Source organism: Eleutherodactylus coqui, unplaced genomic scaffold (genome assembly GCF_035609145.1).
Source record: "Eleutherodactylus coqui strain aEleCoq1 unplaced genomic scaffold, aEleCoq1.hap1 HAP1_SCAFFOLD_519, whole genome shotgun sequence".
In the NCBI taxonomy this organism is placed as follows: Eukaryota; Metazoa; Chordata; class Amphibia; order Anura; family Eleutherodactylidae; genus Eleutherodactylus; species Eleutherodactylus coqui.
Window position 1 is genome coordinate 33923 of NW_027101863.1, and position 22678 is coordinate 56600.

General features: G+C 56.7%; 95 pseudogenes; all 95 read right to left on the reverse strand.

Moving 5' to 3' along the window:
- Positions 1 to 30: 30 nt before the first annotated feature.
- Positions 31 to 149, reverse strand: LOC136592360 (5S ribosomal RNA; annotated as a pseudogene).
- Positions 150 to 229: 80 nt separating this feature from the next.
- On the reverse strand, positions 230 to 348 carry LOC136592361 (5S ribosomal RNA; annotated as a pseudogene).
- An 80-nt stretch (positions 349 to 428) lies between these two features.
- On the reverse strand, positions 429 to 547 carry LOC136592362 (5S ribosomal RNA; annotated as a pseudogene).
- An 80-nt stretch (positions 548 to 627) lies between these two features.
- On the reverse strand, positions 628 to 746 carry LOC136592453 (5S ribosomal RNA; annotated as a pseudogene).
- An 80-nt stretch (positions 747 to 826) lies between these two features.
- LOC136592363 (5S ribosomal RNA) lies at positions 827 to 945 on the reverse strand (annotated as a pseudogene).
- An 80-nt stretch (positions 946 to 1025) lies between these two features.
- On the reverse strand, positions 1026 to 1144 carry LOC136592564 (5S ribosomal RNA; annotated as a pseudogene).
- Positions 1145 to 1224: 80 nt separating this feature from the next.
- LOC136592515 (5S ribosomal RNA) lies at positions 1225 to 1343 on the reverse strand (annotated as a pseudogene).
- An 80-nt stretch (positions 1344 to 1423) lies between these two features.
- LOC136592512 (5S ribosomal RNA) lies at positions 1424 to 1542 on the reverse strand (annotated as a pseudogene).
- An 80-nt stretch (positions 1543 to 1622) lies between these two features.
- Positions 1623 to 1741, reverse strand: LOC136592364 (5S ribosomal RNA; annotated as a pseudogene).
- Positions 1742 to 1821: 80 nt separating this feature from the next.
- On the reverse strand, positions 1822 to 1940 carry LOC136592365 (5S ribosomal RNA; annotated as a pseudogene).
- An 80-nt stretch (positions 1941 to 2020) lies between these two features.
- Positions 2021 to 2139, reverse strand: LOC136592366 (5S ribosomal RNA; annotated as a pseudogene).
- An 80-nt stretch (positions 2140 to 2219) lies between these two features.
- On the reverse strand, positions 2220 to 2338 carry LOC136592367 (5S ribosomal RNA; annotated as a pseudogene).
- An 80-nt stretch (positions 2339 to 2418) lies between these two features.
- On the reverse strand, positions 2419 to 2537 carry LOC136592451 (5S ribosomal RNA; annotated as a pseudogene).
- Positions 2538 to 2617: 80 nt separating this feature from the next.
- LOC136592467 (5S ribosomal RNA) lies at positions 2618 to 2736 on the reverse strand (annotated as a pseudogene).
- Positions 2737 to 2816: 80 nt separating this feature from the next.
- LOC136592368 (5S ribosomal RNA) lies at positions 2817 to 2935 on the reverse strand (annotated as a pseudogene).
- Positions 2936 to 3015: 80 nt separating this feature from the next.
- On the reverse strand, positions 3016 to 3134 carry LOC136592587 (5S ribosomal RNA; annotated as a pseudogene).
- Positions 3135 to 3214: 80 nt separating this feature from the next.
- On the reverse strand, positions 3215 to 3333 carry LOC136592370 (5S ribosomal RNA; annotated as a pseudogene).
- An 80-nt stretch (positions 3334 to 3413) lies between these two features.
- Positions 3414 to 3532, reverse strand: LOC136592565 (5S ribosomal RNA; annotated as a pseudogene).
- Positions 3533 to 3612: 80 nt separating this feature from the next.
- Positions 3613 to 3731, reverse strand: LOC136592516 (5S ribosomal RNA; annotated as a pseudogene).
- An 80-nt stretch (positions 3732 to 3811) lies between these two features.
- On the reverse strand, positions 3812 to 3930 carry LOC136592371 (5S ribosomal RNA; annotated as a pseudogene).
- Positions 3931 to 4010: 80 nt separating this feature from the next.
- On the reverse strand, positions 4011 to 4129 carry LOC136592517 (5S ribosomal RNA; annotated as a pseudogene).
- Positions 4130 to 4209: 80 nt separating this feature from the next.
- Positions 4210 to 4328, reverse strand: LOC136592599 (5S ribosomal RNA; annotated as a pseudogene).
- Positions 4329 to 4408: 80 nt separating this feature from the next.
- Positions 4409 to 4527, reverse strand: LOC136592372 (5S ribosomal RNA; annotated as a pseudogene).
- Positions 4528 to 4607: 80 nt separating this feature from the next.
- Positions 4608 to 4726, reverse strand: LOC136592566 (5S ribosomal RNA; annotated as a pseudogene).
- An 80-nt stretch (positions 4727 to 4806) lies between these two features.
- On the reverse strand, positions 4807 to 4925 carry LOC136592518 (5S ribosomal RNA; annotated as a pseudogene).
- Positions 4926 to 5005: 80 nt separating this feature from the next.
- Positions 5006 to 5124, reverse strand: LOC136592373 (5S ribosomal RNA; annotated as a pseudogene).
- An 80-nt stretch (positions 5125 to 5204) lies between these two features.
- LOC136592352 (5S ribosomal RNA) lies at positions 5205 to 5323 on the reverse strand (annotated as a pseudogene).
- An 80-nt stretch (positions 5324 to 5403) lies between these two features.
- Positions 5404 to 5522, reverse strand: LOC136592452 (5S ribosomal RNA; annotated as a pseudogene).
- Positions 5523 to 5602: 80 nt separating this feature from the next.
- On the reverse strand, positions 5603 to 5721 carry LOC136592374 (5S ribosomal RNA; annotated as a pseudogene).
- Positions 5722 to 5801: 80 nt separating this feature from the next.
- Positions 5802 to 5920, reverse strand: LOC136592567 (5S ribosomal RNA; annotated as a pseudogene).
- An 80-nt stretch (positions 5921 to 6000) lies between these two features.
- LOC136592520 (5S ribosomal RNA) lies at positions 6001 to 6119 on the reverse strand (annotated as a pseudogene).
- Positions 6120 to 6199: 80 nt separating this feature from the next.
- On the reverse strand, positions 6200 to 6318 carry LOC136592375 (5S ribosomal RNA; annotated as a pseudogene).
- Positions 6319 to 6398: 80 nt separating this feature from the next.
- Positions 6399 to 6517, reverse strand: LOC136592522 (5S ribosomal RNA; annotated as a pseudogene).
- Positions 6518 to 6597: 80 nt separating this feature from the next.
- Positions 6598 to 6716, reverse strand: LOC136592611 (5S ribosomal RNA; annotated as a pseudogene).
- An 80-nt stretch (positions 6717 to 6796) lies between these two features.
- On the reverse strand, positions 6797 to 6915 carry LOC136592376 (5S ribosomal RNA; annotated as a pseudogene).
- Positions 6916 to 6995: 80 nt separating this feature from the next.
- LOC136592570 (5S ribosomal RNA) lies at positions 6996 to 7114 on the reverse strand (annotated as a pseudogene).
- An 80-nt stretch (positions 7115 to 7194) lies between these two features.
- Positions 7195 to 7313, reverse strand: LOC136592523 (5S ribosomal RNA; annotated as a pseudogene).
- An 80-nt stretch (positions 7314 to 7393) lies between these two features.
- LOC136592377 (5S ribosomal RNA) lies at positions 7394 to 7512 on the reverse strand (annotated as a pseudogene).
- Positions 7513 to 7592: 80 nt separating this feature from the next.
- LOC136592378 (5S ribosomal RNA) lies at positions 7593 to 7711 on the reverse strand (annotated as a pseudogene).
- An 80-nt stretch (positions 7712 to 7791) lies between these two features.
- LOC136592464 (5S ribosomal RNA) lies at positions 7792 to 7910 on the reverse strand (annotated as a pseudogene).
- Positions 7911 to 7990: 80 nt separating this feature from the next.
- Positions 7991 to 8109, reverse strand: LOC136592524 (5S ribosomal RNA; annotated as a pseudogene).
- Positions 8110 to 8189: 80 nt separating this feature from the next.
- LOC136592490 (5S ribosomal RNA) lies at positions 8190 to 8308 on the reverse strand (annotated as a pseudogene).
- An 80-nt stretch (positions 8309 to 8388) lies between these two features.
- Positions 8389 to 8507, reverse strand: LOC136592379 (5S ribosomal RNA; annotated as a pseudogene).
- An 80-nt stretch (positions 8508 to 8587) lies between these two features.
- Positions 8588 to 8706, reverse strand: LOC136592571 (5S ribosomal RNA; annotated as a pseudogene).
- An 80-nt stretch (positions 8707 to 8786) lies between these two features.
- Positions 8787 to 8905, reverse strand: LOC136592525 (5S ribosomal RNA; annotated as a pseudogene).
- An 80-nt stretch (positions 8906 to 8985) lies between these two features.
- LOC136592381 (5S ribosomal RNA) lies at positions 8986 to 9104 on the reverse strand (annotated as a pseudogene).
- Positions 9105 to 9184: 80 nt separating this feature from the next.
- LOC136592382 (5S ribosomal RNA) lies at positions 9185 to 9303 on the reverse strand (annotated as a pseudogene).
- An 80-nt stretch (positions 9304 to 9383) lies between these two features.
- On the reverse strand, positions 9384 to 9502 carry LOC136592585 (5S ribosomal RNA; annotated as a pseudogene).
- An 80-nt stretch (positions 9503 to 9582) lies between these two features.
- On the reverse strand, positions 9583 to 9701 carry LOC136592526 (5S ribosomal RNA; annotated as a pseudogene).
- Positions 9702 to 9781: 80 nt separating this feature from the next.
- On the reverse strand, positions 9782 to 9900 carry LOC136592466 (5S ribosomal RNA; annotated as a pseudogene).
- Positions 9901 to 9980: 80 nt separating this feature from the next.
- LOC136592527 (5S ribosomal RNA) lies at positions 9981 to 10099 on the reverse strand (annotated as a pseudogene).
- An 80-nt stretch (positions 10100 to 10179) lies between these two features.
- LOC136592383 (5S ribosomal RNA) lies at positions 10180 to 10298 on the reverse strand (annotated as a pseudogene).
- An 80-nt stretch (positions 10299 to 10378) lies between these two features.
- Positions 10379 to 10497, reverse strand: LOC136592384 (5S ribosomal RNA; annotated as a pseudogene).
- Positions 10498 to 10577: 80 nt separating this feature from the next.
- Positions 10578 to 10696, reverse strand: LOC136592468 (5S ribosomal RNA; annotated as a pseudogene).
- Positions 10697 to 10776: 80 nt separating this feature from the next.
- Positions 10777 to 10895, reverse strand: LOC136592528 (5S ribosomal RNA; annotated as a pseudogene).
- Positions 10896 to 10975: 80 nt separating this feature from the next.
- LOC136592385 (5S ribosomal RNA) lies at positions 10976 to 11094 on the reverse strand (annotated as a pseudogene).
- An 80-nt stretch (positions 11095 to 11174) lies between these two features.
- Positions 11175 to 11293, reverse strand: LOC136592469 (5S ribosomal RNA; annotated as a pseudogene).
- Positions 11294 to 11572: 279 nt separating this feature from the next.
- On the reverse strand, positions 11573 to 11691 carry LOC136592386 (5S ribosomal RNA; annotated as a pseudogene).
- Positions 11692 to 11771: 80 nt separating this feature from the next.
- LOC136592470 (5S ribosomal RNA) lies at positions 11772 to 11890 on the reverse strand (annotated as a pseudogene).
- A 474-nt stretch (positions 11891 to 12364) lies between these two features.
- On the reverse strand, positions 12365 to 12483 carry LOC136592582 (5S ribosomal RNA; annotated as a pseudogene).
- Positions 12484 to 12563: 80 nt separating this feature from the next.
- Positions 12564 to 12682, reverse strand: LOC136592471 (5S ribosomal RNA; annotated as a pseudogene).
- An 80-nt stretch (positions 12683 to 12762) lies between these two features.
- Positions 12763 to 12881, reverse strand: LOC136592529 (5S ribosomal RNA; annotated as a pseudogene).
- An 80-nt stretch (positions 12882 to 12961) lies between these two features.
- LOC136592387 (5S ribosomal RNA) lies at positions 12962 to 13080 on the reverse strand (annotated as a pseudogene).
- An 80-nt stretch (positions 13081 to 13160) lies between these two features.
- Positions 13161 to 13279, reverse strand: LOC136592388 (5S ribosomal RNA; annotated as a pseudogene).
- Positions 13280 to 13359: 80 nt separating this feature from the next.
- LOC136592389 (5S ribosomal RNA) lies at positions 13360 to 13478 on the reverse strand (annotated as a pseudogene).
- Positions 13479 to 13558: 80 nt separating this feature from the next.
- Positions 13559 to 13677, reverse strand: LOC136592390 (5S ribosomal RNA; annotated as a pseudogene).
- Positions 13678 to 13757: 80 nt separating this feature from the next.
- LOC136592472 (5S ribosomal RNA) lies at positions 13758 to 13876 on the reverse strand (annotated as a pseudogene).
- An 80-nt stretch (positions 13877 to 13956) lies between these two features.
- On the reverse strand, positions 13957 to 14075 carry LOC136592530 (5S ribosomal RNA; annotated as a pseudogene).
- An 80-nt stretch (positions 14076 to 14155) lies between these two features.
- On the reverse strand, positions 14156 to 14274 carry LOC136592392 (5S ribosomal RNA; annotated as a pseudogene).
- Positions 14275 to 14354: 80 nt separating this feature from the next.
- Positions 14355 to 14473, reverse strand: LOC136592474 (5S ribosomal RNA; annotated as a pseudogene).
- Positions 14474 to 14752: 279 nt separating this feature from the next.
- LOC136592488 (5S ribosomal RNA) lies at positions 14753 to 14871 on the reverse strand (annotated as a pseudogene).
- An 80-nt stretch (positions 14872 to 14951) lies between these two features.
- On the reverse strand, positions 14952 to 15070 carry LOC136592393 (5S ribosomal RNA; annotated as a pseudogene).
- An 80-nt stretch (positions 15071 to 15150) lies between these two features.
- LOC136592475 (5S ribosomal RNA) lies at positions 15151 to 15269 on the reverse strand (annotated as a pseudogene).
- Positions 15270 to 15743: 474 nt separating this feature from the next.
- LOC136592583 (5S ribosomal RNA) lies at positions 15744 to 15862 on the reverse strand (annotated as a pseudogene).
- An 80-nt stretch (positions 15863 to 15942) lies between these two features.
- On the reverse strand, positions 15943 to 16061 carry LOC136592358 (5S ribosomal RNA; annotated as a pseudogene).
- An 80-nt stretch (positions 16062 to 16141) lies between these two features.
- Positions 16142 to 16260, reverse strand: LOC136592481 (5S ribosomal RNA; annotated as a pseudogene).
- An 80-nt stretch (positions 16261 to 16340) lies between these two features.
- On the reverse strand, positions 16341 to 16459 carry LOC136592531 (5S ribosomal RNA; annotated as a pseudogene).
- Positions 16460 to 16539: 80 nt separating this feature from the next.
- Positions 16540 to 16658, reverse strand: LOC136592369 (5S ribosomal RNA; annotated as a pseudogene).
- Positions 16659 to 16936: 278 nt separating this feature from the next.
- On the reverse strand, positions 16937 to 17055 carry LOC136592486 (5S ribosomal RNA; annotated as a pseudogene).
- An 80-nt stretch (positions 17056 to 17135) lies between these two features.
- Positions 17136 to 17254, reverse strand: LOC136592394 (5S ribosomal RNA; annotated as a pseudogene).
- An 80-nt stretch (positions 17255 to 17334) lies between these two features.
- LOC136592584 (5S ribosomal RNA) lies at positions 17335 to 17453 on the reverse strand (annotated as a pseudogene).
- An 80-nt stretch (positions 17454 to 17533) lies between these two features.
- Positions 17534 to 17652, reverse strand: LOC136592482 (5S ribosomal RNA; annotated as a pseudogene).
- Positions 17653 to 17931: 279 nt separating this feature from the next.
- On the reverse strand, positions 17932 to 18050 carry LOC136592447 (5S ribosomal RNA; annotated as a pseudogene).
- Positions 18051 to 18329: 279 nt separating this feature from the next.
- LOC136592560 (5S ribosomal RNA) lies at positions 18330 to 18448 on the reverse strand (annotated as a pseudogene).
- Positions 18449 to 18528: 80 nt separating this feature from the next.
- Positions 18529 to 18647, reverse strand: LOC136592395 (5S ribosomal RNA; annotated as a pseudogene).
- An 80-nt stretch (positions 18648 to 18727) lies between these two features.
- On the reverse strand, positions 18728 to 18846 carry LOC136592477 (5S ribosomal RNA; annotated as a pseudogene).
- A 474-nt stretch (positions 18847 to 19320) lies between these two features.
- LOC136592573 (5S ribosomal RNA) lies at positions 19321 to 19439 on the reverse strand (annotated as a pseudogene).
- A 278-nt stretch (positions 19440 to 19717) lies between these two features.
- On the reverse strand, positions 19718 to 19836 carry LOC136592533 (5S ribosomal RNA; annotated as a pseudogene).
- Positions 19837 to 19915: 79 nt separating this feature from the next.
- Positions 19916 to 20034, reverse strand: LOC136592498 (5S ribosomal RNA; annotated as a pseudogene).
- A 279-nt stretch (positions 20035 to 20313) lies between these two features.
- LOC136592396 (5S ribosomal RNA) lies at positions 20314 to 20432 on the reverse strand (annotated as a pseudogene).
- Positions 20433 to 20513: 81 nt separating this feature from the next.
- On the reverse strand, positions 20514 to 20632 carry LOC136592397 (5S ribosomal RNA; annotated as a pseudogene).
- Positions 20633 to 20712: 80 nt separating this feature from the next.
- LOC136592483 (5S ribosomal RNA) lies at positions 20713 to 20831 on the reverse strand (annotated as a pseudogene).
- Positions 20832 to 21308: 477 nt separating this feature from the next.
- LOC136592534 (5S ribosomal RNA) lies at positions 21309 to 21427 on the reverse strand (annotated as a pseudogene).
- Positions 21428 to 21506: 79 nt separating this feature from the next.
- LOC136592572 (5S ribosomal RNA) lies at positions 21507 to 21625 on the reverse strand (annotated as a pseudogene).
- Positions 21626 to 22301: 676 nt separating this feature from the next.
- LOC136592558 (5S ribosomal RNA) lies at positions 22302 to 22420 on the reverse strand (annotated as a pseudogene).
- Between the last annotated feature and the right edge of the window lie 258 nt (positions 22421 to 22678).

Sequence of the window (22678 nt, forward strand, 5' to 3'; positions counted from 1 at the left end):
AAAGGAAAGAAACCTACTCACGGCCTTAAAAGTCAACGGGACCTGGGATTCCCAGCCGGTCACCCATACTGGTACTTGCCAGGCCTCAAGCTGGCTGGCGGCCGCGATCTGACGAGAGCAGGCACATTCAGCTTAGAATGCCCGTTGACAGCTCCTCCTCCTTTCCTATGGGCTTTCTGCAGTGCGAACGCACCTCCGAAAAGGAAAGAAACCTACTCACGGACTTAAAAGTCAACGGGACCTGGGATTCCCAGCCGGTCACCCATACTGGTACTTGCCAGGCCTCAAGCTGGCTGGCGGCCGCGATCTGACGAGAGCAGGCACATTCAGCTTAGAATGCCCGTTGACAGCTCCTCCTCCTTTCCTATGGGCTTTCTGCAGTGCGAACGCACCTCCGAAAAGGAAAGAAACCTACTCACGGCCTTAAAAGTCAACGGGACCTGGGATTCCCAGCCGGTCACCCATACTGGTACTTGCCAGGCCTCAAGCTGGCTGGCGGCCGCGATCTGACGAGAGCAGGCACATTCAGCTTAGAATGCCCGTTGACAGCTCCTCCTCCTTTCCTATGGGCTTTCTGCAGTGCGAACGCACCTCCGAAAAGGAAAGAAACCTACTCACGGCCTTAAAAGTCAACGGGACCTGGGATTCCCAGGCGGTCACCCATACTGGTACTTGCCAGGCCTCAAGCGGGCTGGCGGCCGCGATCTGACGAGAGCAGGCACATTCAGCTTAGAATGCCCGTTGACAGCTCCTCCTCCTTTCCTATGGGCTTTCTGCAGTGCGAACGCACCTCCGAAAAGGAAAGAAACCTACTCACGGCCTTAAAAGTCAACGGGACCTGGGATTCCCAGCCGGTCACCCATACTGGTACTTGCCAGGCCTCAAGCTGGCTGGCGGCCGCGATCTGACGAGAGCAGGCACATTCAGCTTAGAATGCCCGTTGACAGCTCCTCCTCCTTTCCTATGGGCTTTCTGCAGTGCGAACGCACCTCCGAAAAGGAAAGAAACCTACTCACGGCCTTAAAAGTCAACGGGACCTGGGATTCCCAGCCGGTCACCCATACTGGTACTTGCCAGGCCTCAAGTTGGCTGGCGGCCGCGATCCGACGAGAGCAGGCACATTCAGCTTAGAATGCCCGTTGACAGCTCCTCCTCCTTTCCTATGGGCTTTCTGCAGTGCGAACGCACCTCCGAAAAGGAAAGAAACCTACTCACGGACTTAAAAGTCAACGGGACCTGGGATTCCCAGCCGGTCACCCATACTGGTACTTGCCAGGCCTCAAGCGGGCTGGCGGCCGCGATCTGACGAGAGCAGGCACATTCAGCTTAGAATGCCCGTTGACAGCTCCTCCTCCTTTCCTATGGGCTTTCTGCAGTGCGAACGCACCTCCGAAAAGGAAAGAAACCTACTCACGGCCTTAAAAGTCAACGGGACCTGGGATTCCCAGCCGGTCACCCATACTGGTACTTGCCAGGCCTCAAGCTGGCTGGCGGCCGTGATCTGACGAGAGCAGGCACATTCAGCTTAGAATGCCCGTTGACAGCTCCTCCTCCTTTCCTATGGGCTTTCTGCAGTGCGAACGCACCTCCGAAAAGGAAAGAAACCTACTCACGGCCTTAAAAGTCAACGGGACCTGGGATTCCCAGCCGGTCACCCATACTGGTACTTGCCAGGCCTCAAGCTGGCTGGCGGCCGCGATCTGACGAGAGCAGGCACATTCAGCTTAGAATGCCCGTTGACAGCTCCTCCTCCTTTCCTATGGGCTTTCTGCAGTGCGAACGCACCTCCGAAAAGGAAAGAAACCTACTCACGGCCTTAAAAGTCAACGGGACCTGGGATTCCCAGCCGGTCACCCATACTGGTACTTGCCAGGCCTCAAGCTGGCTGGCGGCCGCGATCTGACGAGAGCAGGCACATTCAGCTTAGAATGCCCGTTGACAGCTCCTCCTCCTTTCCTATGGGCTTTCTGCAGTGCGAACGCACCTCCGAAAAGGAAAGAAACCTACTCACGGCCTTAAAAGTCAACGGGACCTGGGATTCCCAGCCGGTCACCCATACTGGTACTTGCCAGGCCTCAAGCTGGCTGGCGGCCGCGATCTGACGAGAGCAGGCACATTCAGCTTAGAATGCCCGTTGACAGCTCCTCCTCCTTTCCTATGGGCTTTCTGCAGTGCGAACGCACCTCCGAAAAGGAAAGAAACCTACTCACGGACTTAAAAGTCAACGGGACCTGGGATTCCCAGCCGGTCACCCATACTGGTACTTGCCAGGCCTCAAGCTGGCTGGCGGCCGCGATCTGACGAGAGCAGGCACATTCAGCTTAGAATGCCCGTTGACAGCTCCTCCTCCTTTCCTATGGGCTTTCTGCAGTGCGAACGCACCTCCGAAAAGGAAAGAAACCTACTCACGGCCTTAAAAGTCAACGGGACCTGGGATTCCCACCCGGTCACCCATACTGGTACTTGCCAGGCCTCAAGCTGGCTGGCGGCCGCGATCTGACGAGAGCAGGCACATTCAGCTTAGAATGCCCGTTGACAGCTCCTCCTCCTTTCCTATGGGCTTTCTGCAGTGCGAACGCACCTCCGAAAAGGAAAGAAACCTACTCACGGCCTTAAAAGTCAACGGGACCTGGGATTCCCAGGCGGTCACCCATACTGGTACTTGCCAGGCCTCAAGCTGGCTGGCGGCCGCGATCTGACGAGAGCAGGCACATTCAGCTTAGAATGCCCGTTGACAGCTCCTCATCCTTTCCTATGGGCTTTCTGCAGTGCGAACGCACCTCCGAAAAGGAAAGAAACCTACTCACGGCCTTAAAAGTCAACGGGACCTGGGATTCCCAGCCGGTCACCCATACTGGTACTTGCCAGGCCTCAAGCTGGCTGGCGGCCGCGATCTGACGAGAGCAGGCACATTCAGCTTAGAATGCCCGTTGACAGCTCCTCCTCCTTTCCTATGGGCTTTCTGCAGTGCGAACGCACCTCCGAAAAGGAAAGAAACCTACTCACGGCCTTAAAAGTCAACGGGACCTGGGATTCCCAGGCGGTCACCCATACTGGTACTTGCCAGGCCTCAAGCTGGCTGGCGGCCGCGATCTGACGAGAGCAGGCACATTCAGCTTAGAATGCCCGTTGACAGCTCCTCATCCTTTCCTATGGGCTTTCTGCAGTGCGAACGCACCTCCGAAAAGGAAAGAAACCTACTCACGGCCTTAAAAGTCAACGGGACCTGGGATTCCCAGCCGGTCACCCATACTGGTACTTGCCAGGCCTCAAGCTGGCTGGCGGCCGCGATCTGACGAGAGCAGGCACATTCAGCTTAGAATGCCCGTTGACAGCTCCTCCTCCTTTCCTATGGGCTTTCTGCAGTGCGAACGCACCTCCGAAAAGGAAAGAAACCTACTCACGGCCTTAAAAGTCAACGGGACCTGGGATTCCCAGCCGGTCACCCATACTGGTACTTGCCAGGCCTCAAGTTGGCTGGCGGCCGCGATCCGACGAGAGCAGGCACATTCAGCTTAGAATGCCCGTTGACAGCTCCTCCTCCTTTCCTATGGGCTTTCTGCAGTGCGAACGCACCTCCGAAAAGGAAAGAAACCTACTCACGGACTTAAAAGTCAACGGGACCTGGGATTCCCAGCCGGTCACCCATACTGGTACTTGCCAGGCCTCAAGCGGGCTGGCGGCCGCGATCTGACGAGAGCAGGCACATTCAGCTTAGAATGCCCGTTGACAGCTCCTCCTCCTTTCCTATGGGCTTTCTGCAGTGCGAACGCACCTCCGAAAAGGAAAGAAACCTACTCACGGACTTAAAAGTCAACGGGACCTGGGATTCCCAGCCGGTCACCCATACTGGTACTTGCCAGGCCTCAAGCTGGCTGGCGGCCGCGATCTGACGAGAGCAGGCACATTCAGCTTAGAATGCCCGTTGACAGCTCCTCCTCCTTTCCTATGGGCTTTCTGCAGTGCGAACGCACCTCCGAAAAGGAAAGAAACCTACTCACGGCCTTAAAAGTCAACGGGACCTGGGATTCCCAGCCGGTCACCCATACTGGTACTTGCCAGGCCTCAAGCGGGCTGGCGGCCGCGATCTGACGAGAGCAGGCACATTCAGCTTAGAATGCCCGTTGACAGCTCCTCCTCCTTTCCTATGGGCTTTCTGCAGTGCGAACGCACCTCCGAAAAGGAAAGAAACCTACTCACGGCCTTAAAAGTCAACGGGACCTGGGATTCCCAGGCGGTCACCCATACTGGTACTTGCCAGGCCTCAAGCTGGCTGGCGGCCGCGATCTGACGAGAGCAGGCACATTCAGCTTAGAATGCCCGTTGACAGCTCCTCATCCTTTCCTATGGGCTTTCTGCAGTGCGAACGCACCTCCGAAAAGGAAAGAAACCTACTCACGGCCTTAAAAGTCAACGGGACCTGGGATTCCCAGCCGGTCACCCATACTGGTACTTGCCAGGCCTCAAGCTGGCTGGCGGCCGCGATCTGACGAGAGCAGGCACATTCAGCTTAGAATGCCCGTTGACAGCTCCTCATCCTTTCCTATGGGCTTTCTGCAGTGCGAACGCACCTCCGAAAAGGAAAGAAACCTACTCACGGCCTTAAAAGTCAACGGGACCTGGGATTCCCAGCCGGTCACCCATACTGGTACTTGCCAGGCCTCAAGTTGGCTGGCGGCCGCGATCCGACGAGAGCAGGCACATTCAGCTTAGAATGCCCGTTGACAGCTCCTCCTCCTTTCCTATGGGCTTTCTGCAGTGCGAACGCACCTCCGAAAAGGAAAGAAACCTACTCACGGACTTAAAAGTCAACGGGACCTGGGATTCCCAGCCGGTCACCCATACTGGTACTTGCCAGGCCTCAAGCGGGCTGGCGGCCGCGATCTGACGAGAGCAGGCACATTCAGCTTAGAATGCCCGTTGACAGCTCCTCCTCCTTTCCTATGGGCTTTCTGCAGTGCGAACGCACCTCCGAAAAGGAAAGAAACCTACTCACGGACTTAAAAGTCAACGGGACCTGGGATTCCCAGCCGGTCACCCATACTGGTACTTGCCAGGCCTCAAGCTGGCTGGCGGCCGCGATCTGACGAGAGCAGGCACATTCAGCTTAGAATGCCCGTTGACAGCTCCTCCTCCTTTCCTATGGGCTTTCTGCAGTGCGAACGCACCTCCGAAAAGGAAAGAAACCTACTCACGGCCTTAAAAGTCAACGGGACCTGGGATTCCCAGGCGGTCACCCATACTGGTACTTGCCAGGCCTCAAGCTGGCTGGTGGCCGCGATCTGACGAGAGCAGGCACATTCAGCTTAGAATGCCCGTTGACAGCTCCTCCTCCTTTCCTATGGGCTTTCTGCAGTGCGAACGCACCTCCGAAAAGGAAAGAAACCTACTCACGGCCTTAAAAGTCAATGGGACCTGGGATTCCCAGGCGGTCACCCATACTGGTACTTGCCAGGCCTCAAGCTGGCTGGCGGCCGCGATCTGACGAGAGCAGGCACATTCAGCTTAGAATGCCCGTTGACAGCTCCTCATCCTTTCCTATGGGCTTTCTGCAGTGCGAACGCACCTCCGAAAAGGAAAGAAACCTACTCACGGCCTTAAAAGTCAACGGGACCTGGGATTCCCAGCCGGTCACCCATACTGGTACTTGCCAGGCCTCAAGCTGGCTGGCGGCCGCGATCTGACGAGAGCAGGCACATTCAGCTTAGAATGCCCGTTGACAGCTCCTCCTCCTTTCCTATGGGCTTTCTGCAGTGCGAACGCACCTCCGAAAAGGAAAGAAACCTACTCACGGCCTTAAAAGTCAACGGGACCTGGGATTCCCAGCCGGTCACCCATACTGGTACTTGCCAGGCCTCAAGTTGGCTGGCGGCCGCGATCCGACGAGAGCAGGCACATTCAGCTTAGAATGCCCGTTGACAGCTCCTCCTCCTTTCCTATGGGCTTTCTGCAGTGCGAACGCACCTCCGAAAAGGAAAGAAACCTACTCACGGACTTAAAAGTCAACGGGACCTGGGATTCCCAGCCGGTCACCCATACTGGTACTTGCCAGGCCTCAAGCGGGCTGGCGGCCGCGATCTGACGAGAGCAGGCACATTCAGCTTAGAATGCCCGTTGACAGCTCCTCCTCCTTTCCTATGGGCTTTCTGCAGTGCGAACGCACCTCCGAAAAGGAAAGAAACCTACTCACGGACTTAAAAGTCAACGGGACCTGGGATTCCCAGCCGGTCACCCATACTGGTACTTGCCAGGCCTCAAGCTGGCTGGCGGCCGCGATCTGACGAGAGCAGGCACATTCAGCTTAGAATGCCCGTTGACAGCTCCTCCTCCTTTCCTATGGGCTTTCTGCAGTGCGAACGCACCTCCGAAAAGGAAAGAAACCTACTCACGGCCTTAAAAGTCAACGGGACCTGGGATTCCCAGCCGGTCACCCATACTGGTACTTGCCAGGCCTCAAGCGGGCTGGCGGCCGCGATCTGACGAGAGCAGGCACATTCAGCTTAGAATGCCCGTTGACAGCTCCTCCTCCTTTCCTATGGGCTTTCTGCAGTGCGAACGCACCTCCGAAAAGGAAAGAAACCTACTCACGGCCTTAAAAGTCAACGGGACCTGGGATTCCCAGGCGGTCACCCATACTGGTACTTGCCAGGCCTCAAGCTGGCTGGCGGCCGCGATCTGACGAGAGCAGGCACATTCAGCTTAGAATGCCCGTTGACAGCTCCTCATCCTTTCCTATGGGCTTTCTGCAGTGCGAACGCACCTCCGAAAAGGAAAGAAACCTACTCACGGCCTTAAAAGTCAACGGGACCTGGGATTCCCAGCCGGTCACCCATACTGGTACTTGCCAGGCCTCAAGCTGGCTGGCGGCCGCGATCTGACGAGAGCAGGCACATTCAGCTTAGAATGCCCGTTGACAGCTCCTCCTCCTTTCCTATGGGCTTTCTGCAGTGCGAACGCACCTCCGAAAAGGAAAGAAACCTACTCACGGCCTTAAAAGTCAACGGGACCTGGGATTCCCAGCCGGTCACCCATACTGGTACTTGCCAGGCCTCAAGTTGGCTGGCGGCCGCGATCCGACGAGAGCAGGCACATTCAGCTTAGAATGCCCGTTGACAGCTCCTCCTCCTTTCCTATGGGCTTTCTGCAGTGCGAACGCACCTCCGAAAAGGAAAGAAACCTACTCACGGACTTAAAAGTCAACGGGACCTGGGATTCCCAGCCGGTCACCCATACTGGTACTTGCCAGGCCTCAAGCGGGCTGGCGGCCGCGATCTGACGAGAGCAGGCACATTCAGCTTAGAATGCCCGTTGACAGCTCCTCCTCCTTTCCTATGGGCTTTCTGCAGTGCGAACGCACCTCCGAAAAGGAAAGAAACCTACTCACGGACTTAAAAGTCAACGGGACCTGGGATTCCCAGCCGGTCACCCATACTGGTACTTGCCAGGCCTCAAGCTGGCTGGCGGCCGCGATCTGACGAGAGCAGGCACATTCAGCTTAGAATGCCCGTTGACAGCTCCTCCTCCTTTCCTATGGGCTTTCTGCAGTGCGAACGCACCTACGAAAAGGAAAGAAACCTACTCACGGCCTTAAAAGTCAACGGGACCTGGGATTCCCAGCCGGTCACCCATACTGGTACTTGCCAGGCCTCAAGCTGGCTGGCGGCCGCGATCTGACGAGAGCAGGCACATTCAGCTTAGAATGCCCGTTGACAGCTCCTCCTCCTTTCCTATGGGCTTTCTGCAGTGTGAACGCACCTCCGAAAAGGAAAGAAACCTACTCACGGCCTTAAAAGTCAACGGGACCTGGGATTCCCAGCCGGTCACCCATACTGGTACTTGCCAGGCCTCAAGCTGGCTGGCGGCCGCGATCCGACGAGAGCAGGCACATTCAGCTTAGAATGCCCGTTGACAGCTCCTCCTCCTTTCCTATGGGCTTTCTGCAGTGCGAACGCACCTCCGAAAAGGAAAGAAACCTACTCACGGCCTTAAAAGTCAACGGGACCTGGGATTCCCAGCCGGTCACCCATACTGGTACTTGCCAGGCCTCAAGCGGGCTGGCGGCCGCGATCTGACGAGAGCAGGCACATTCAGCTTAGAATGCCCGTTGACAGCTCCTCCTCCTTTCCTATGGGCTTTCTGCAGTGCGAACGCACCTCCGAAAAGGAAAGAAACCTACTCACGGCCTTAAAAGTCAACGGGACCTGGGATTCCCAGCCGGTCACCCATACTGGTACTTGCCAGACCTCAAGCTGGCTGGCGGCCGCGATCTGACGAGAGCAGGCACATTCAGCTTAGAATGCCCGTTGACAGCTCCTCATCCTTTCCTATGGGCTTTCTGCAGTGCGAACGCACCTCCGAAAAGGAAAGAAACCTACTCACGGCCTTAAAAGTCAACGGGACCTGGGATTCCCAGCCGGTCACCCATACTGGTACTTGCCAGGCCTCAAGCTGGCTGGCGGCCGCGATCTGACGAGAGCAGGCACATTCAGCTTAGAATGCCCGTTGACAGCTCCTCCTCCTTTCCTATGGGCTTTCTGCAGTGCGAACGCACCTCCGAAAAGGAAAGAAACCTACTCACGGCCTTAAAAGTCAACGGGACCTGGGATTCCCAGCCGGTCACCCATACTGGTACTTGCCAGGCCTCAAGTTGGCTGGCGGCCGCGATCCGACGAGAGCAGGCACATTCAGCTTAGAATGCCCGTTGACAGCTCCTCCTCCTTTCCTATGGGCTTTCTGCAGTGCGAACGCACCTCCGAAAAGGAAAGAAACCTACTCACGGACTTAAAAGTCAACGGGACCTGGGATTCCCAGCCGGTCACCCATACTGGTACTTGCCAGGCCTCAAGCGGGCTGGCGGCCGCGATCTGACGAGAGCAGGCACATTCAGCTTAGAATGCCCGTTGACAGCTCCTCCTCCTTTCCTATGGGCTTTCTGCAGTGCGAACGCACCTCCGAAAAGGAAAGAAACCTACTCACGGACTTAAAAGTCAACGGGACCTGGGATTCCCAGCCGGTCACCCATACTGGTACTTGCCAGGCCTCAAGCTGGCTGGCGGCCGCGATCTGACGAGAGCAGGCACATTCAGCTTAGAATGCCCGTTGACAGCTCCTCCTCCTTTCCTATGGGCTTTCTGCAGTGCGAACGCACCTACGAAAAGGAAAGAAACCTACTCACGGCCTTAAAAGTCAACGGGACCTGGGATTCCCAGCCGGTCACCCATACTGGTACTTGCCAGGCCTCAAGCTGGCTGGCGGCCGCGATCTGACGAGAGCAGGCACATTCAGCTTAGAATGCCCGTTGACAGCTCCTCCTCCTTTCCTATGGGCTTTCTGCAGTGTGAACGCACCTCCGAAAAGGAAAGAAACCTACTCACGGCCTTAAAAGTCAACGGGACCTTGGATTCCCAGCCGGTCACCCATACTGGTACTTGCCAGGCCTCAAGCTGGCTGGCGGCCGCGATCCGACGAGAGCAGGCACATTCAGCTTAGAATGCCCGTTGACAGCTCCTCCTCCTTTCCTATGGGCTTTCTGCAGTGCGAACGCACCTCCGAAAAGGAAAGAAACCTACTCACGGCCTTAAAAGTCAACGGGACCTGGGATTCCCAGCCGGTCACCCATACTGGTACTTGCCAGGCCTCAAGCGGGCTGGCGGCCGCGATCTGACGAGAGCAGGCACATTCAGCTTAGAATGCCCGTTGACAGCTCCTCCTCCTTTCCTATGGGCTTTCTGCAGTGCGAACGCACCTCCGAAAAGGAAAGAAACCTACTCACGGCCTTAAAAGTCAACGGGACCTGGGATTCCCAGCCGGTCACCCATACTGGTACTTGCCAGGCCTCAAGCTGGCTGGCGGCCGCGATCCGACGAGAGCAGGCACATTCAGCTTAGAATGCCCGTTGACAGCTCCTCCTCCTTTCCTATGGGCTTTCTGCAGTGCGAACGCACCTCCGAAAAGGAAAGAAACCTACTCACGGCCTTAAAAGTCAACGGGACCTGGGATTCCCAGCCGGTCACCCATACTGGTACTTGCCAGGCCTCAAGCGGGCTGGCGGCCGCGATCTGACGAGAGCAGGCACATTCAGCTTAGAATGCCCGTTGACAGCTCCTCCTCCTTTCCTATGGGCTTTCTGCAGTGCGAACGCACCTCCGAAAAGGAAAGAAACCTACTCACGGCCTTAAAAGTCAACGGGACCTGGGATTCCCAGCCGGTCACCCATACTGGTACTTGCCAGGCCTCAAGCTGGCTGGCGGCCGCGATCTGACGAGAGCAGGCACATTCAGCTTAGAATGCCCGTTGACAGCTCCTCCTCCTTTCCTATGGGCTTTCTGCAGTGCGAACGCACCTCCGAAAAGGAAAGAAACCTACTCACGGCCTTAAAAGTCAACGGGACCTGGGATTCCCAGCCGGTCACCCATACTGGTACTTGCCAGGCCTCAAGCTGGCTGGCGGCCGCGATCTGACGAGAGCAGGCACATTCAGCTTAGAATGCCCGTTGACAGCTCCTCATCCTTTCCTATGGGCTTTCTGCAGTGCGAACGCACCTCCGAAAAGGAAAGAAACCTACTCACGGCCTTAAAAGTCAACGGGACCTGGGATTCCCAGCCGGTCACCCATACTGGTACTTGCCAGGCCTCAAGCTGGCTGGCGGCCGCGATCCGACGAGAGCAGGCACATTCAGCTTAGAATGCCCGTTGACAGCTCCTCCTCCTTTCCTATGGGCTTTCTGCAGTGCGAACGCACCTCCGAAAAGGAAAGAAACCTACTCACGGCCTTAAAAGTCAACGGGACCTGGGATTCCCAGCCGGTCACCCATACTGGTACTTGCCAGGCCTCAAGCGGGCTGGCGGCCGCGATCTGACGAGAGCAGGCACATTCAGCTTAGAATGCCCGTTGACAGCTCCTCCTCCTTTCCTATGGGCTTTCTGCAGTGCGAACGCACCTCCGAAAAGGAAAGAAACCTACTCACGGCCTTAAAAGTCAACGGGACCTGGGATTCCCAGCCGGTCACCCATACTGGTACTTGCCAGGCCTCAAGCTGGCTGGCGGCCGCGATCTGACGAGAGCAGGCACATTCAGCTTAGAATGCCCGTTGACAGCTCCTCCTCCTTTCCTATGGGCTTTCTGCAGTGCGAACGCACCTCCGAAAAGGAAAGAAACCTACTCACGGCCTTAAAAGTCAACGGGACCTGGGATTCCCAGCCGGTCACCCATACTGGTACTTGCCAGGCCTCAAGCTGGCTGGCGGCCGCGATCCGACGAGAGCAGGCACATTCAGCTTAGAATGCCCGTTGACAGCTCCTCCTCCTTTCCTATGGGCTTTCTGCAGTGCGAACGCACCTCCGAAAAGGAAAGAAACCTACTCACGGCCTTAAAAGTCAACAGGACCTGGGATTCCCAGCCGGTCACCCATACTGGTACTTGCCAGGCCCCAAGCGGGCGGGCGGCCGTGATCTGACGAGAGCAGGCACATTCAGCTTAGAATGCCCGTTGACAGCTCCTCCTCCTTTCCTATGGGCTTTCTGCAGTGCGAACGCACCTCCGAAAAGGAAAGAAACCTACTCACGGCCTTAAAAGTCAACGGGACCTGGGATTCCCAGCCGGTCACCCATACTGGTACTTGCCAGGCCTCAAGCTGGCTGGCGGCCGCGATCTGACGAGAGCAGGCACATTCAGCTTAGAATGCCCGTTGACAGCTCCTCCTCCTTTCCTATGGGCTTTCTGCAGTGCGAACGCACCTCCGAAAAGGAAAGAAACCTACTCACGGCCTTAAAAGTCAACGGGACCTGGGATTCCCAGCCGGTCACCCATACTGGTACTTGCCAGGCCTCAAGCTGGCTGGCGGCCGCGATCCGACGAGAGCAGGCACATTCAGCTTAGAATGCCCGTTGACAGCTCCTCCTCCTTTCCTATGGGCTTTCTGCAGTGCGAACGCACCTCCGAAAAGGAAAGAAACCTACTCACGGCCTTAAAAGTCAACGGGACCTGGGATTCCCAGCCGGTCACCCATACTGGTGCTTGCCAGGCCTCAAGCGGGCTGGCGGCCGCGATCTGACGAGAGCAGGCACATTCAGCTTAGAACCCGTTGACAGCTCCTCCTCCTTTCCTATGGGCTTTCTGCAGTGCGAACGCACCTCCGAAAAGGAAAGAAACCTACTCACGGCCTTAAAAGTCAACGGGACCTGGGATTCCCAGCCGGTCACCCATACTGGTACTTGCCAGGCCTCAAGCTGGCTGGCGGCCGCGATCTGACGAGAGCAGGCACATTCAGCTTAGAACCCGTTGACAGCTCCTCCTCCTTTCCTATGGGCTTTCTGCAGTGCGAACGCACCTCCGAAAAGGAAAGAAACCTACTCACGGCCTTAAAAGTCAACGGGACCTGGGATTCCCAGCCGGTCACCCATACTGGTACTTGCCAGGCCTCAAGCGGGCTGGCGGCCGCGATCTGACGAGAGCAGGCACCATCAGCTTAGAATGCCCGTTGACAGCTCCTCCTCCTTTCCTATGGGCTTTCTGCAGTGCGAACGCACCTCCGAAAAGGAAAGAAACCTACTCACGGCCTTAAAAGTCAACGGGACCTGGGATTCCCAGCCGGTCACCCATACTGGTACTTGCCAGGCCTCAAGCTGGCTGGCGGCCGCGATCCGACGAGAGCAGGCACATTCAGCTTAGAATGCCCGTTGACAGCTCCTCCTCCTTTCCTATGGGCTTTCTGCAGTGCGAACGCACCTCCGAAAAGGAAAGAAACCTACTCACGGCCTTAAAAGTCAACGGGACCTGGGATTCCCAGCCGGTCACCCATACTGGTACTTGCCAGGCCTCAAGCGGGCTGGCGGCCGCGATCTGACGAGAGCAGGCACATTCAGCTTAGAATGCCCGTTGACAGCTCCTCCTCCTTTCCTATGGGCTTTCTGCAGTGCGAACGCACCTCCGAAAAGGAAAGAAACCTACTCACGGCCTTAAAAGTCAACGGGACCTGGGATTCCCAGCCGGTCACCCATACTGGTACTTGCCAGGCCTCAAGCTGGCTGGCGGCCGCGATCTGACGAGAGCAGGCACATTCAGCTTAGAATGCCCGTTGACAGCTCCTCCTCCTTTCCTATGGGCTTTCTGCAGTGCGAACGCACCTCCGAAAAGGAAAGAAACCTACTCACGGCCTTAAAAGTCAACGGGACCTGGGATTCCCAGCCGGTCACCCATACTGGTACTTGCCAGGCCTCAAGCTGGCTGGCGGCCGCGATCTGACGAGAGCAGGCACATTCAGCTTAGAATGCCCGTTGACAGCTCCTCCTCCTTTCCTATGGGCTTTCTGCAGTGCGAACGCACCTCCGAAAAGGAAAGAAACCTACTCACGGCCTTAAAAGTCAACGGGACCTGGGATTCCCAGCCGGTCACCCATACTGGTACTTGCCAGGCCTCAAGCTGGCTGGCGGCCGCGATCTGACGAGAGCAGGCACATTCAGCTTAGAATGCCCGTTGACAGCTCCTCCTCCTTTCCTATGGGCTTTCTGCAGTGCGAACGCACCTCCGAAAAGGAAAGAAACCTACTCACGGCCTTAAAAGTCAACGGGACCTGGGATTCCCAGCCGGTCACCCATACTGGTACTTGCCAGGCCTCAAGCTGGCTGGCGGCCGCGATCTGACGAGAGCAGGCACATTCAGCTTAGAATGCCCGTTGACAGCTCCTCATCCTTTCCTATGGGCTTTCTGCAGTGCGAACGCACCTCCGAAAAGGAAAGAAACCTACTCACGGCCTTAAAAGTCAACGGGACCTGGGATTCCCAGCCGGTCACCCATACTGGTACTTGCCAGGCCTCAAGCTGGCTGGCGGCCGCGATCCGACGAGAGCAGGCACATTCAGCTTAGAATGCCCGTTGACAGCTCCTCCTCCTTTCCTATGGGCTTTCTGCAGTGCGAACGCACCTCCGAAAAGGAAAGAAACCTACTCACGGCCTTAAAAGTCAACGGGACCTGGGATTCCCAGCCGGTCACCCATACTGGTACTTGCCAGGCCTCAAGCGGGCTGGCGGCCGCGATCTGACGAGAGCAGGCACATTCAGCTTAGAATGCCCGTTGACAGCTCCTCCTCCTTTCCTATGGGCTTTCTGCAGTGCGAACGCACCTCCGAAAAGGAAAGAAACCTACTCACGGCCTTAAAAGTCAACGGGACCTGGGATTCCCAGCCGGTCACCCATACTGGTACTTGCCAGGCCTCAAGCTGGCTGGCGGCCGCGATCTGACGAGAGCAGGCACATTCAGCTTAGAATGCCCGTTGACAGCTCCTCCTCCTTTCCTATGGGCTTTCTGCAGTGCGAACGCACCTCCGAAAAGGAAAGAAACCTACTCACGGCCTTAAAAGTCAACGGGACCTGGGATTCCCAGCCGGTCACCCATACTGGTACTTGCCAGGCCTCAAGCTGGCTGGCGGCCGCGATCCGACGAGAGCAGGCACATTCAGCTTAGAATGCCCGTTGACAGCTCCTCCTCCTTTCCTATGGGCTTTCTGCAGTGCGAACGCACCTCCGAAAAGGAAAGAAACCTACTCACGGCCTTAAAAGTCAACAGGACCTGGGATTCCCAGCCGGTCACCCATACTGGTACTTGCCAGGCCCCAAGCGGGCGGGCGGCCGTGATCTGACGAGAGCAGGCACATTCAGCTTAGAATGCCCGTTGACAGCTCCTCCTCCTTTCCTATGGGCTTTCTGCAGTGCGAACGCACCTCCGAAAAGGAAAGAAACCTACTCACGGCCTTAAAAGTCAACGGGACCTGGGATTCCCAGCCAGTCACCCATACTGGTACTTGCCAGGCCTCAAGCTGGCTGGCGGCCGCGATCTGACGAGAGCAGGCACATTCAGCTTAGAATGCCCGTTGACAGCTCCTCCTCCTTTCCTATGGGCTTTCTGCAGTGCGAACGCACCTCCGAAAAGGAAAGAAACCTACTCACGGCCTTAAAAGTCAACGGGACCTGGGATTCCCAGCCGGTCACCCATACTGGTACTTGCCAGGCCTCAAGCTGGCTGGCGGCCGCGATCTGACGAGAGCAGGCACATTCAGCTTAGAATGCCCGTTGACAGCTCCTCCTCCTTTCCTATGGGCTTTCTGCAGTGCGAACGCACCTCCGAAAAGGAAAGAAACCTACTCACGGCCTTAAAAGTCAACGGGACCTGGGATTCCCAGCCGGTCACCCATACTGGTACTTGCCAGGCCTCAAGCTGGCTGGCGGCCGCGATCCGACGAGAGCAGGCACATTCAGCTTAGAATGCCCGTTGACAGCTCCTCCTCCTTTCCTATGGGCTTTCTGCAGTGCGAACGCACCTCCGAAAAGGAAAGAAACCTACTCACGGCCTTAAAAGTCAACGGGACCTGGGATTCCCAGCCGGTCACCCATACTGGTGCTTGCCAGGCCTCAAGCGGGCTGGCGGCCGCGATCTGACGAGAGCAGGCACATTCAGCTTAGAACCCGTTGACAGCTCCTCCTCCTTTCCTATGGGCTTTCTGCAGTGCGAACGCACCTCCGAAAAGGAAAGAAACCTACTCACGGCCTTAAAAGTCAACGGGACCTGGGATTCCCAGCCGGTCACCCATACTGGTACTTGCCAGGCCTCAAGCTGGCTGGCGGCCGCGATCTGACGAGAGCAGGCACATTCAGCTTAGAACCCGTTGACAGCTCCTCCTCCTTTCCTATGGGCTTTCTGCAGTGCGAACGCACCTCCGAAAAGGAAAGAAACCTACTCACGGCCTTAAAAGTCAACGGGACCTGGGATTCCCAGCCGGTCACCCATACTGGTACTTGCCAGGCCTCAAGCGGGCTGGCGGCCGCGATCTGACGAGAGCAGGCACCATCAGCTTAGAATGCCCGTTGACAGCTCCTCCTCCTTTCCTATGGGCTTTCTGCAGTGCGAACGCACCTCCGAAAAGGAAAGAAACCTACTCACGGCCTTAAAAGTCAACGGGACCTGGGATTCCCAGCCGGTCACCCATACTGGTACTTGCCAGGCCTCAAGCTGGCTGGCGGCCGCGATCTGACGAGAGCAGGCACATTCAGCTTAGAATGCCCGTTGACAGCTCCTCCTCCTTTCCTATGGGCTTTCTGCAGTGCGAACACACCTCCGAAAAGGAAAGAAACCTACTCACGGCCTTAAAAGTCAACGGGACCTGGGATTCCCAGCCGGTCACCCATACTGGTACTTGCCAGGCCTCAAGCTGGCTGGCAGCCGCGATCCGACGAGAGCAGGCACATTCAGCTTAGAATGCCCGTTGACAGCTCCTCCTCCTTTCCTATGGGCTTTCTGCAGTGCGAACGCACCTCCGAAAAGGAAAGAAACCTACTCACGGCCTTAAAAGTCAACGGGACCTGGGATTCCCAGCCGGTCACCCATACTGGTACTTGCCAGGCCTCAAGCGGGCTGGCGGCCGCGATCTGACGAGAGCAGGCACATTCAGCTTAGAATGCCCGTTGACAGCTCCTCCTCCTTTCCTATGGGCTTTCTGCAGTGCGAACGCACCTCCGAAAAGGAAAGAAACCTACTCACGGCCTTAAAAGTCAACGGGACCTGGGATTCCCAGCCGGTCACCCATACTGGTACTTGCCAGGCCTCAAGCTGGCTGGCGGCCGCGATCTGACGAGAGCAGGCACATTCAGCTTAGAATGCCCGTTGACAGCTCCTCCTCCTTTCCTATGGGCTTTCTGCAGTGCGAACGCACCTCCGAAAAGGAAAGAAACCTACTCACGGACTTAAAAGTCAACGGGACCTGGGATTCCCAGCCGGTCACCCATACTGGTACTTGCCAGGCCTCAAGCTGGCTGGCGGCCGCGATCTGACGAGAGCATGCACATTCAGCTTAGAATGCCCGTTACAGCTCCTCATCCTTTCCTATGGGCTTTCTGCAGTGCGAACGCACCTCCGAAAAGGAAAGAAACCTACTCACGGCCTTAAAAGTCAACGGGACCTGGGATTCCCAGCCGGTCAACCATACTGGTACTTGCCAGGCCTCAAGCTGGCTGGCGGCCGCGATCTGACGAGAGCAGGCACATTCAGCTTAGAATGCCCGTTGACAGCTCCTCCTCCTTTCCTATGGGCTTTCTGCAGTGCGAACGCACCTCCGAAAAGGAAAGAAACCTACTCACGGCCTTAAAAGTCAACGGGACCTGGGATTCCCAGCCGGTCACCCATACTGGTACTTGCCAGGCCTCAAGCTGGCTGGCGGCCGCGATCTGACGAGAGCAGGCACATTCAGCTTAGAATGCCCGTTGACAGCTCCTCCTCCTTTCCTATGGGCTTTCTGCAGTGCGAACGCACCTCCGAAAAGGAAAGAAACCTACTCACGGCCTTAAAAGTCAACGGGACCTGGGATTCCCAGCCGGTCACCCATACTGGTACTTGCCAGGCCTCAAGCGGGCTGGCGGCCGCGATCTGACGAGAGCAGGCACCATCAGCTTAGAATGCCCGTTGACAGCTCCTCCTCCTTTCCTATGGGCTTTCTGCAGTGCGAACGCACCTCCGAAAAGGAAAGAAACCTACTCACGGCCTTAAAAGTCAACAGGACCTGGGATTCCCAGCCGGTCACCCATACTGGTACTTGCCAGGCCTCAAGCTGGCTGGCGGCCGCGATCCGACGAGAGCAGGCACATTCAGCTTAGAATGCCCGTTGACAGCTCCTCCTCCTTTCCTATGGGCTTTCTGCAGTGCGAACGCACCTCCGAAAAGGAAAGAAACCTACTCACGGACTTAAAAGTCAACGGGACCTGGGATTCCCAGCCATTCACCCATACTGGTACTTGCCAGGCCTCAAGCTGGCTGGCGGCCGCGATCTGACGAGAGCAGGCACATTCAGCTTAGAATGCCCGTTGACAGCTCCTCCTCCTTTCCTATGAGCTTTCTGCAGTGCGAACGCACCTCCGAAAAGGAAAGAAACCTACTCACGGCCTTAAAAGTCAACAGGACCTGGGATTCCCAGCCGGTCACCCATACTGGTACTTGCCAGGCCTCAAGCTGGCTGGCGGCCGCGATCTGACGAGAGCAGGCACATTCAGCTTAGAATGCCCGTTGACAGCTCCTCCTCCTTTCCTATGGGCTTTCTGCAGTGCGAACGCACCTCCGAAAAGGAAAGAAACCTACTCACGGCCTTAAAAGTCAACGGGACCTGGGATTCCCAGCCGGTCACCCATACTGGTACTTGCCAGGCCTCAAGCTGGCTGGCGGCCGCGATCTGAAGAAGACAGGCACATTCAGCTTAGAATGCCCGTTGACTGCTCCTCCTCCTTTCCTATGGGCTTTCTGCAGTGCGAACGCACCTCCGAAAAGGAAAGAAACCTACTCACGGCCTTAAAAGTCAACGGGACCTGGGATTCCCAGCCGGTCACCTATACTGGTACTTGCCAGGCCTCAAGCTGGCTGGCGACCGCGATCTGACGAGAGCAGGCACATTCAGCTTAGAATGCCCGTTGACAGCTCCTCCTCCTTTCCTATGGGCTTTCTGCAGTGCGAACGCACCTCCGAAAAGGAAAGAAACCTACTCACTGCCTTAAAAGTCAACGGGACCTGGGATTCCCAGCCGGTCACCCATACTGGTACTTGCCAGGCCTCAAGCTGGCTGGCGGCCGCGATCTGACGAGAGCAGGCACATTCAGCTTAGAATGCCCGTTGACAGCTCCTCCTCCTTTCCTATGGGCTTTCTGCAGTGCGAACGCACCTCCGAAAAGGAAAGAAACCTACTCACGGCCTTAAAAGTCAACGGGACCTGGGATTCCCAGCCGGTCACCCATACTGGTACTTGCCAGGCCTCAAGCTGGCTGGCGGCCGCGATCCGACGAGAGCAGGCACATTCAGCTTAGAATGCCCGTTGACAGCTCCTCCTCCTTTCCTATGGGCTTTCTGCAGTGCGAACGCACCTCCGAAAAGGAAAGAAACCTACTCACGGCCTTAAAAGTCAACGGGACCTGGGATTCCCAGCCGGTCACCCATACTGGTACTTGCCAGGCCTCAAGCGGGCTGGCGGCCGCGATCTGACGAGAGCAGGCACATTCAGCTTAGAACCCGTTGACAGCTCCTCCTCCTTTCCTATGGGCTTTCTGCAGTGCGAACGCACCTCCGAAAAGGAAAGAAACCTACTCACGGCCTTAAAAGTCAACGGGACCTGGGATTCCCAGCCGGTCACCCATACTGGTACTTGCCAGGCCTCAAGCTGGCTGGCGGCCGCGATCTAACGAGAGCAGGCACATTCAGCTTAGAACCCGTTGACAGCTCCTCCTCCTTTCCTATGGGCTTTCTGCAGTGCGAACGCACCTCCGAAAAGGAAAGAAACCTACTCACGGCCTTAAAAGTCAACGGGACCTGGGATTCCCAGCCGGTCACCCATACTGGTACTTGCCAGGCCTCAAGCTGGCTGGCGGCCGCGATCCGACAAGAGCAGGCACATTCAGCTTAGAATGCCCGTTGACAGCTCCTCCTCCTTTCCTATGGGCTTTCTGCAGTGCGAACGCACCTCCGAAAAGGAAAGAAACCTACTCACGGCCTTAAAAGTCAACGGGACCTGGGATTCCCAGCCGGTCACCCATACTGGTACTTGCCAGGCCTCAAGCTGGCTGGCGGCCACGATCGACGAGAGCAGGCACATTCAGCTTAGAATGCCCGTTGACAGCTCCTCCTCCTTTCCTATGGGCTTTCTGCAGTGCGAACGCACCTCCGAAAAGGAAAGAAACCTACTCACGGCCTTAAAAGTCAACGGGACCTGGGATTCCCAGCCGGTCACCCATACTGGTACTTGCCAGGCCTCAAGCGGGCTGGCGGCCGCGATCTGACGAGAGCAGGCACATTCAGCTTAGAATGCCCGTTGACAGCTCCTCCTCCTTTCCTATGGCTTTCTGCAGTGCGAACGCACCTCCGAAAAGGAAAGAAACCTACTCACGGCCTTAAAAGTCAACGGGACCTGGGATTCCCAGCCGGTCACCCATACTGGTACTTGCCAGGCCTCAAGCTGGCTGGCGGCCGCGATCTGACGAGAGCAGGCACATTCAGCTTAGAATGCCCCTTGACAGCTCCTCCTCCTTTCCTATGGGCTTTCTGCAGTGCGAACGCACCTCCGAAAAGGAAAGAAACCTACTCACGGACTTAAAAGTCAACGGGACCTGGGATTCCCAGCCGGTCACCCATACTGGTACTTGCCAGGCCTCAAGCTGGCTGGCGGCCGCGATCTGACAGAGAGCAGGCACATTCAGCTTAGAATGCCCGTTACAGCTCCTCATCCTTTCCTATGGGCTTTCTGCAGTGCGAACGCACCTCCGAAAAGGAAAGAAACCTACTCACGGCCTTAAAAGTCAACGGGACCTGGGATTCCCAGCCGGTCACCCATACTGGTACTTGCCAGGCCTCAAGCTGGCTGGCGGCCGCGATCTGACGAGAGCAGGCACATTCAGCTTAGAATGCCCGTTGACAGCTCCTCATCCTTTCCTATGGGCTTTCTGCAGTGCGAACGCACCTCCGAAAAGGAAAGAAACCTACTCAACGGCCTTAAAAGTCAACGGGACCTGGGATTCCCAGCCGGTCACCCATACTGGTACTTGCCAGGCCTCAAGCTGGCTGGCGGCCGCGATCTGACGAGAGCAGGCACATTCAGCTTAGAATGCCCGTTGACAGCTCCTCCTCCTTTCCTATGGGCTTTCTGCAGTGCGAACGCACCTCCGAAAAGGAAAGAAACCTACTCACGGCCTTAAAAGTCAACGGGACCTGGGATTCCCAGCCGGTCACCCATACTGGTACTTGCCAGGCCTCAAGCTGGCTGGCGGCCGCGATCTGACGAGAGCAGGCACCATCAGCTTAGAATGCCCGTTGACAGCTCCTCCTCCTTTCCTATGGGCTTTCTGCAGTGCGAACGCACCTCCGAAAAGGAAAGAAACCTACTCACGGCCTTAAAAGTCAACGGACCTGGGATTCCCAGCCGGTCACCCATACTGGTACTTGCCAGGCCTCAAGCTGGCTGGCGGCCGCGATCGACGAGAGCAGGCACATTCAGCTTAGAATGCCCGTTGACAGCTCCTCCTCCTTTCCTATGGGCTTTCTGCAGTGCGAACGCACCTCCGAAAAGGAAAAGAAACCTACTCACGGACTTAAAAGTCAACGGGACCTGGGATTCCCAGCCATTCACCCATACTGGTACTTGCCAGGCCTCAAGCTGGCTGGCGGCCGCGATCTGACGAGAGCAGGCACATTCAGCTTAGAATGCCCGTTGACAGCTCCTCCTCCTTTCCTATGAGCTTTCTGCAGTGCGAACGCACCTCCGAAAAGGAAAGAAACCTACTCACGGCCTTAAAAGTCAACGGGACCTGGGATTCCCAGCCGGTCACCCATACTGGTACTTGCCAGGCCTCAAGCGGGCTGGCGGCCGCGATCTGACGAGAGCAGGCACATTCAGCTTAGAATGCCCGTTGACAGCTCCTCCTCCTTTCCTATGGCTTTCTGCAGTGCGAACGCACCTCCGAAAAGGAAAGAAACCTACTCACGGCCTTAAAAGTCAACGGGACCTGGGATTCCCAGCCGGTCACCCATACTGGTACTTGCCAGGCATCAAGCTGGCTGGCGGCCGCGATCTGACGAGAGCAGGCACATTCAGCTTAGAATGCCCGTTGACAGCTCCTCCTCCTTTCCTATGGGCTTTCTGCAGTGCGAACGCACCTCCGAAAAGGAAAGAAACCTACTCACGGCCTTAAAAGTCAACGGGACCTGGGATTCCCAGCCATTCACCCATACTGGTACTTGCCAGGCCTCAAGCTGGCTGGCGGCCGCGATCTGACGAGAGCAGGCACATTCAGCTTAGAATGCCCGTTGACAGCTCCTCCTCCTTTCCTATGGGCTTTCTGCAGTGCGAACGCACCTCCGAAAAGGAAAGAAACCTACTCACGGCCTTAAAAGTCAACGGACCTGGGATTCCCAGCCGGTCACCCATACTGGTACTTGCCAGGCCTCAAGCTGGCTGGCGGCCGCGATCTGACGAGAGCAGGCACATTCAGCTTAGAATGCCCGTTGACAGCTCCTCCTCCTTTCCTATGGGCTTTCTGCAGTGCGAACGCACCTCCGAAAAGGAAAGAAACCTACTCACGGCCTTAAAGTCAACGGGGACCTGGGATTCCCAGCCGGTCACCCATACTGGTACTTGCCAGGCCTCAAGCTGGCTGGCGGCCGCGATCTGAAGAAGACAGGCACATTCAGCTTAGAATGCCCGTTGACTGCTCCTCCTCCTTTCCTATGGGCTTTCTCCAGTGCGAACGCACCTCCGAAAAGGAAAGAAACCTACTCACGGCCTTAAAAGTCAACGGGACCTGGGATTCCCAGCCGGTCACCTATACTGGTACTTGCCAGGCCTCAAGCTGGCTGGCGGCCGCGATCTGACGAGAGCAGGCACATTCAGCTTAGAATGCCCGTTGACAGCTCCTCCTCCTTTCCTATGGGCTTTCTGCAGTGCGAACGCACCTCCGAAAAGGAAAGAAACCTACTCACTGCCTTAAAAGTCAACGGGACCTGGGATTCCCAGCCGGTCACCCATACTGGTACTTTCCAGGCCACAGCTGGCTGGCGGCCGCGATCTGAAGAAGACAGGCACATTCAGCTTAGAATGCCCGTTGACAGCTCCTACTCCTTTCCTATGGCTTTCTGCAGTGCGAACGCACCTCCGAAAAGGAAAGAA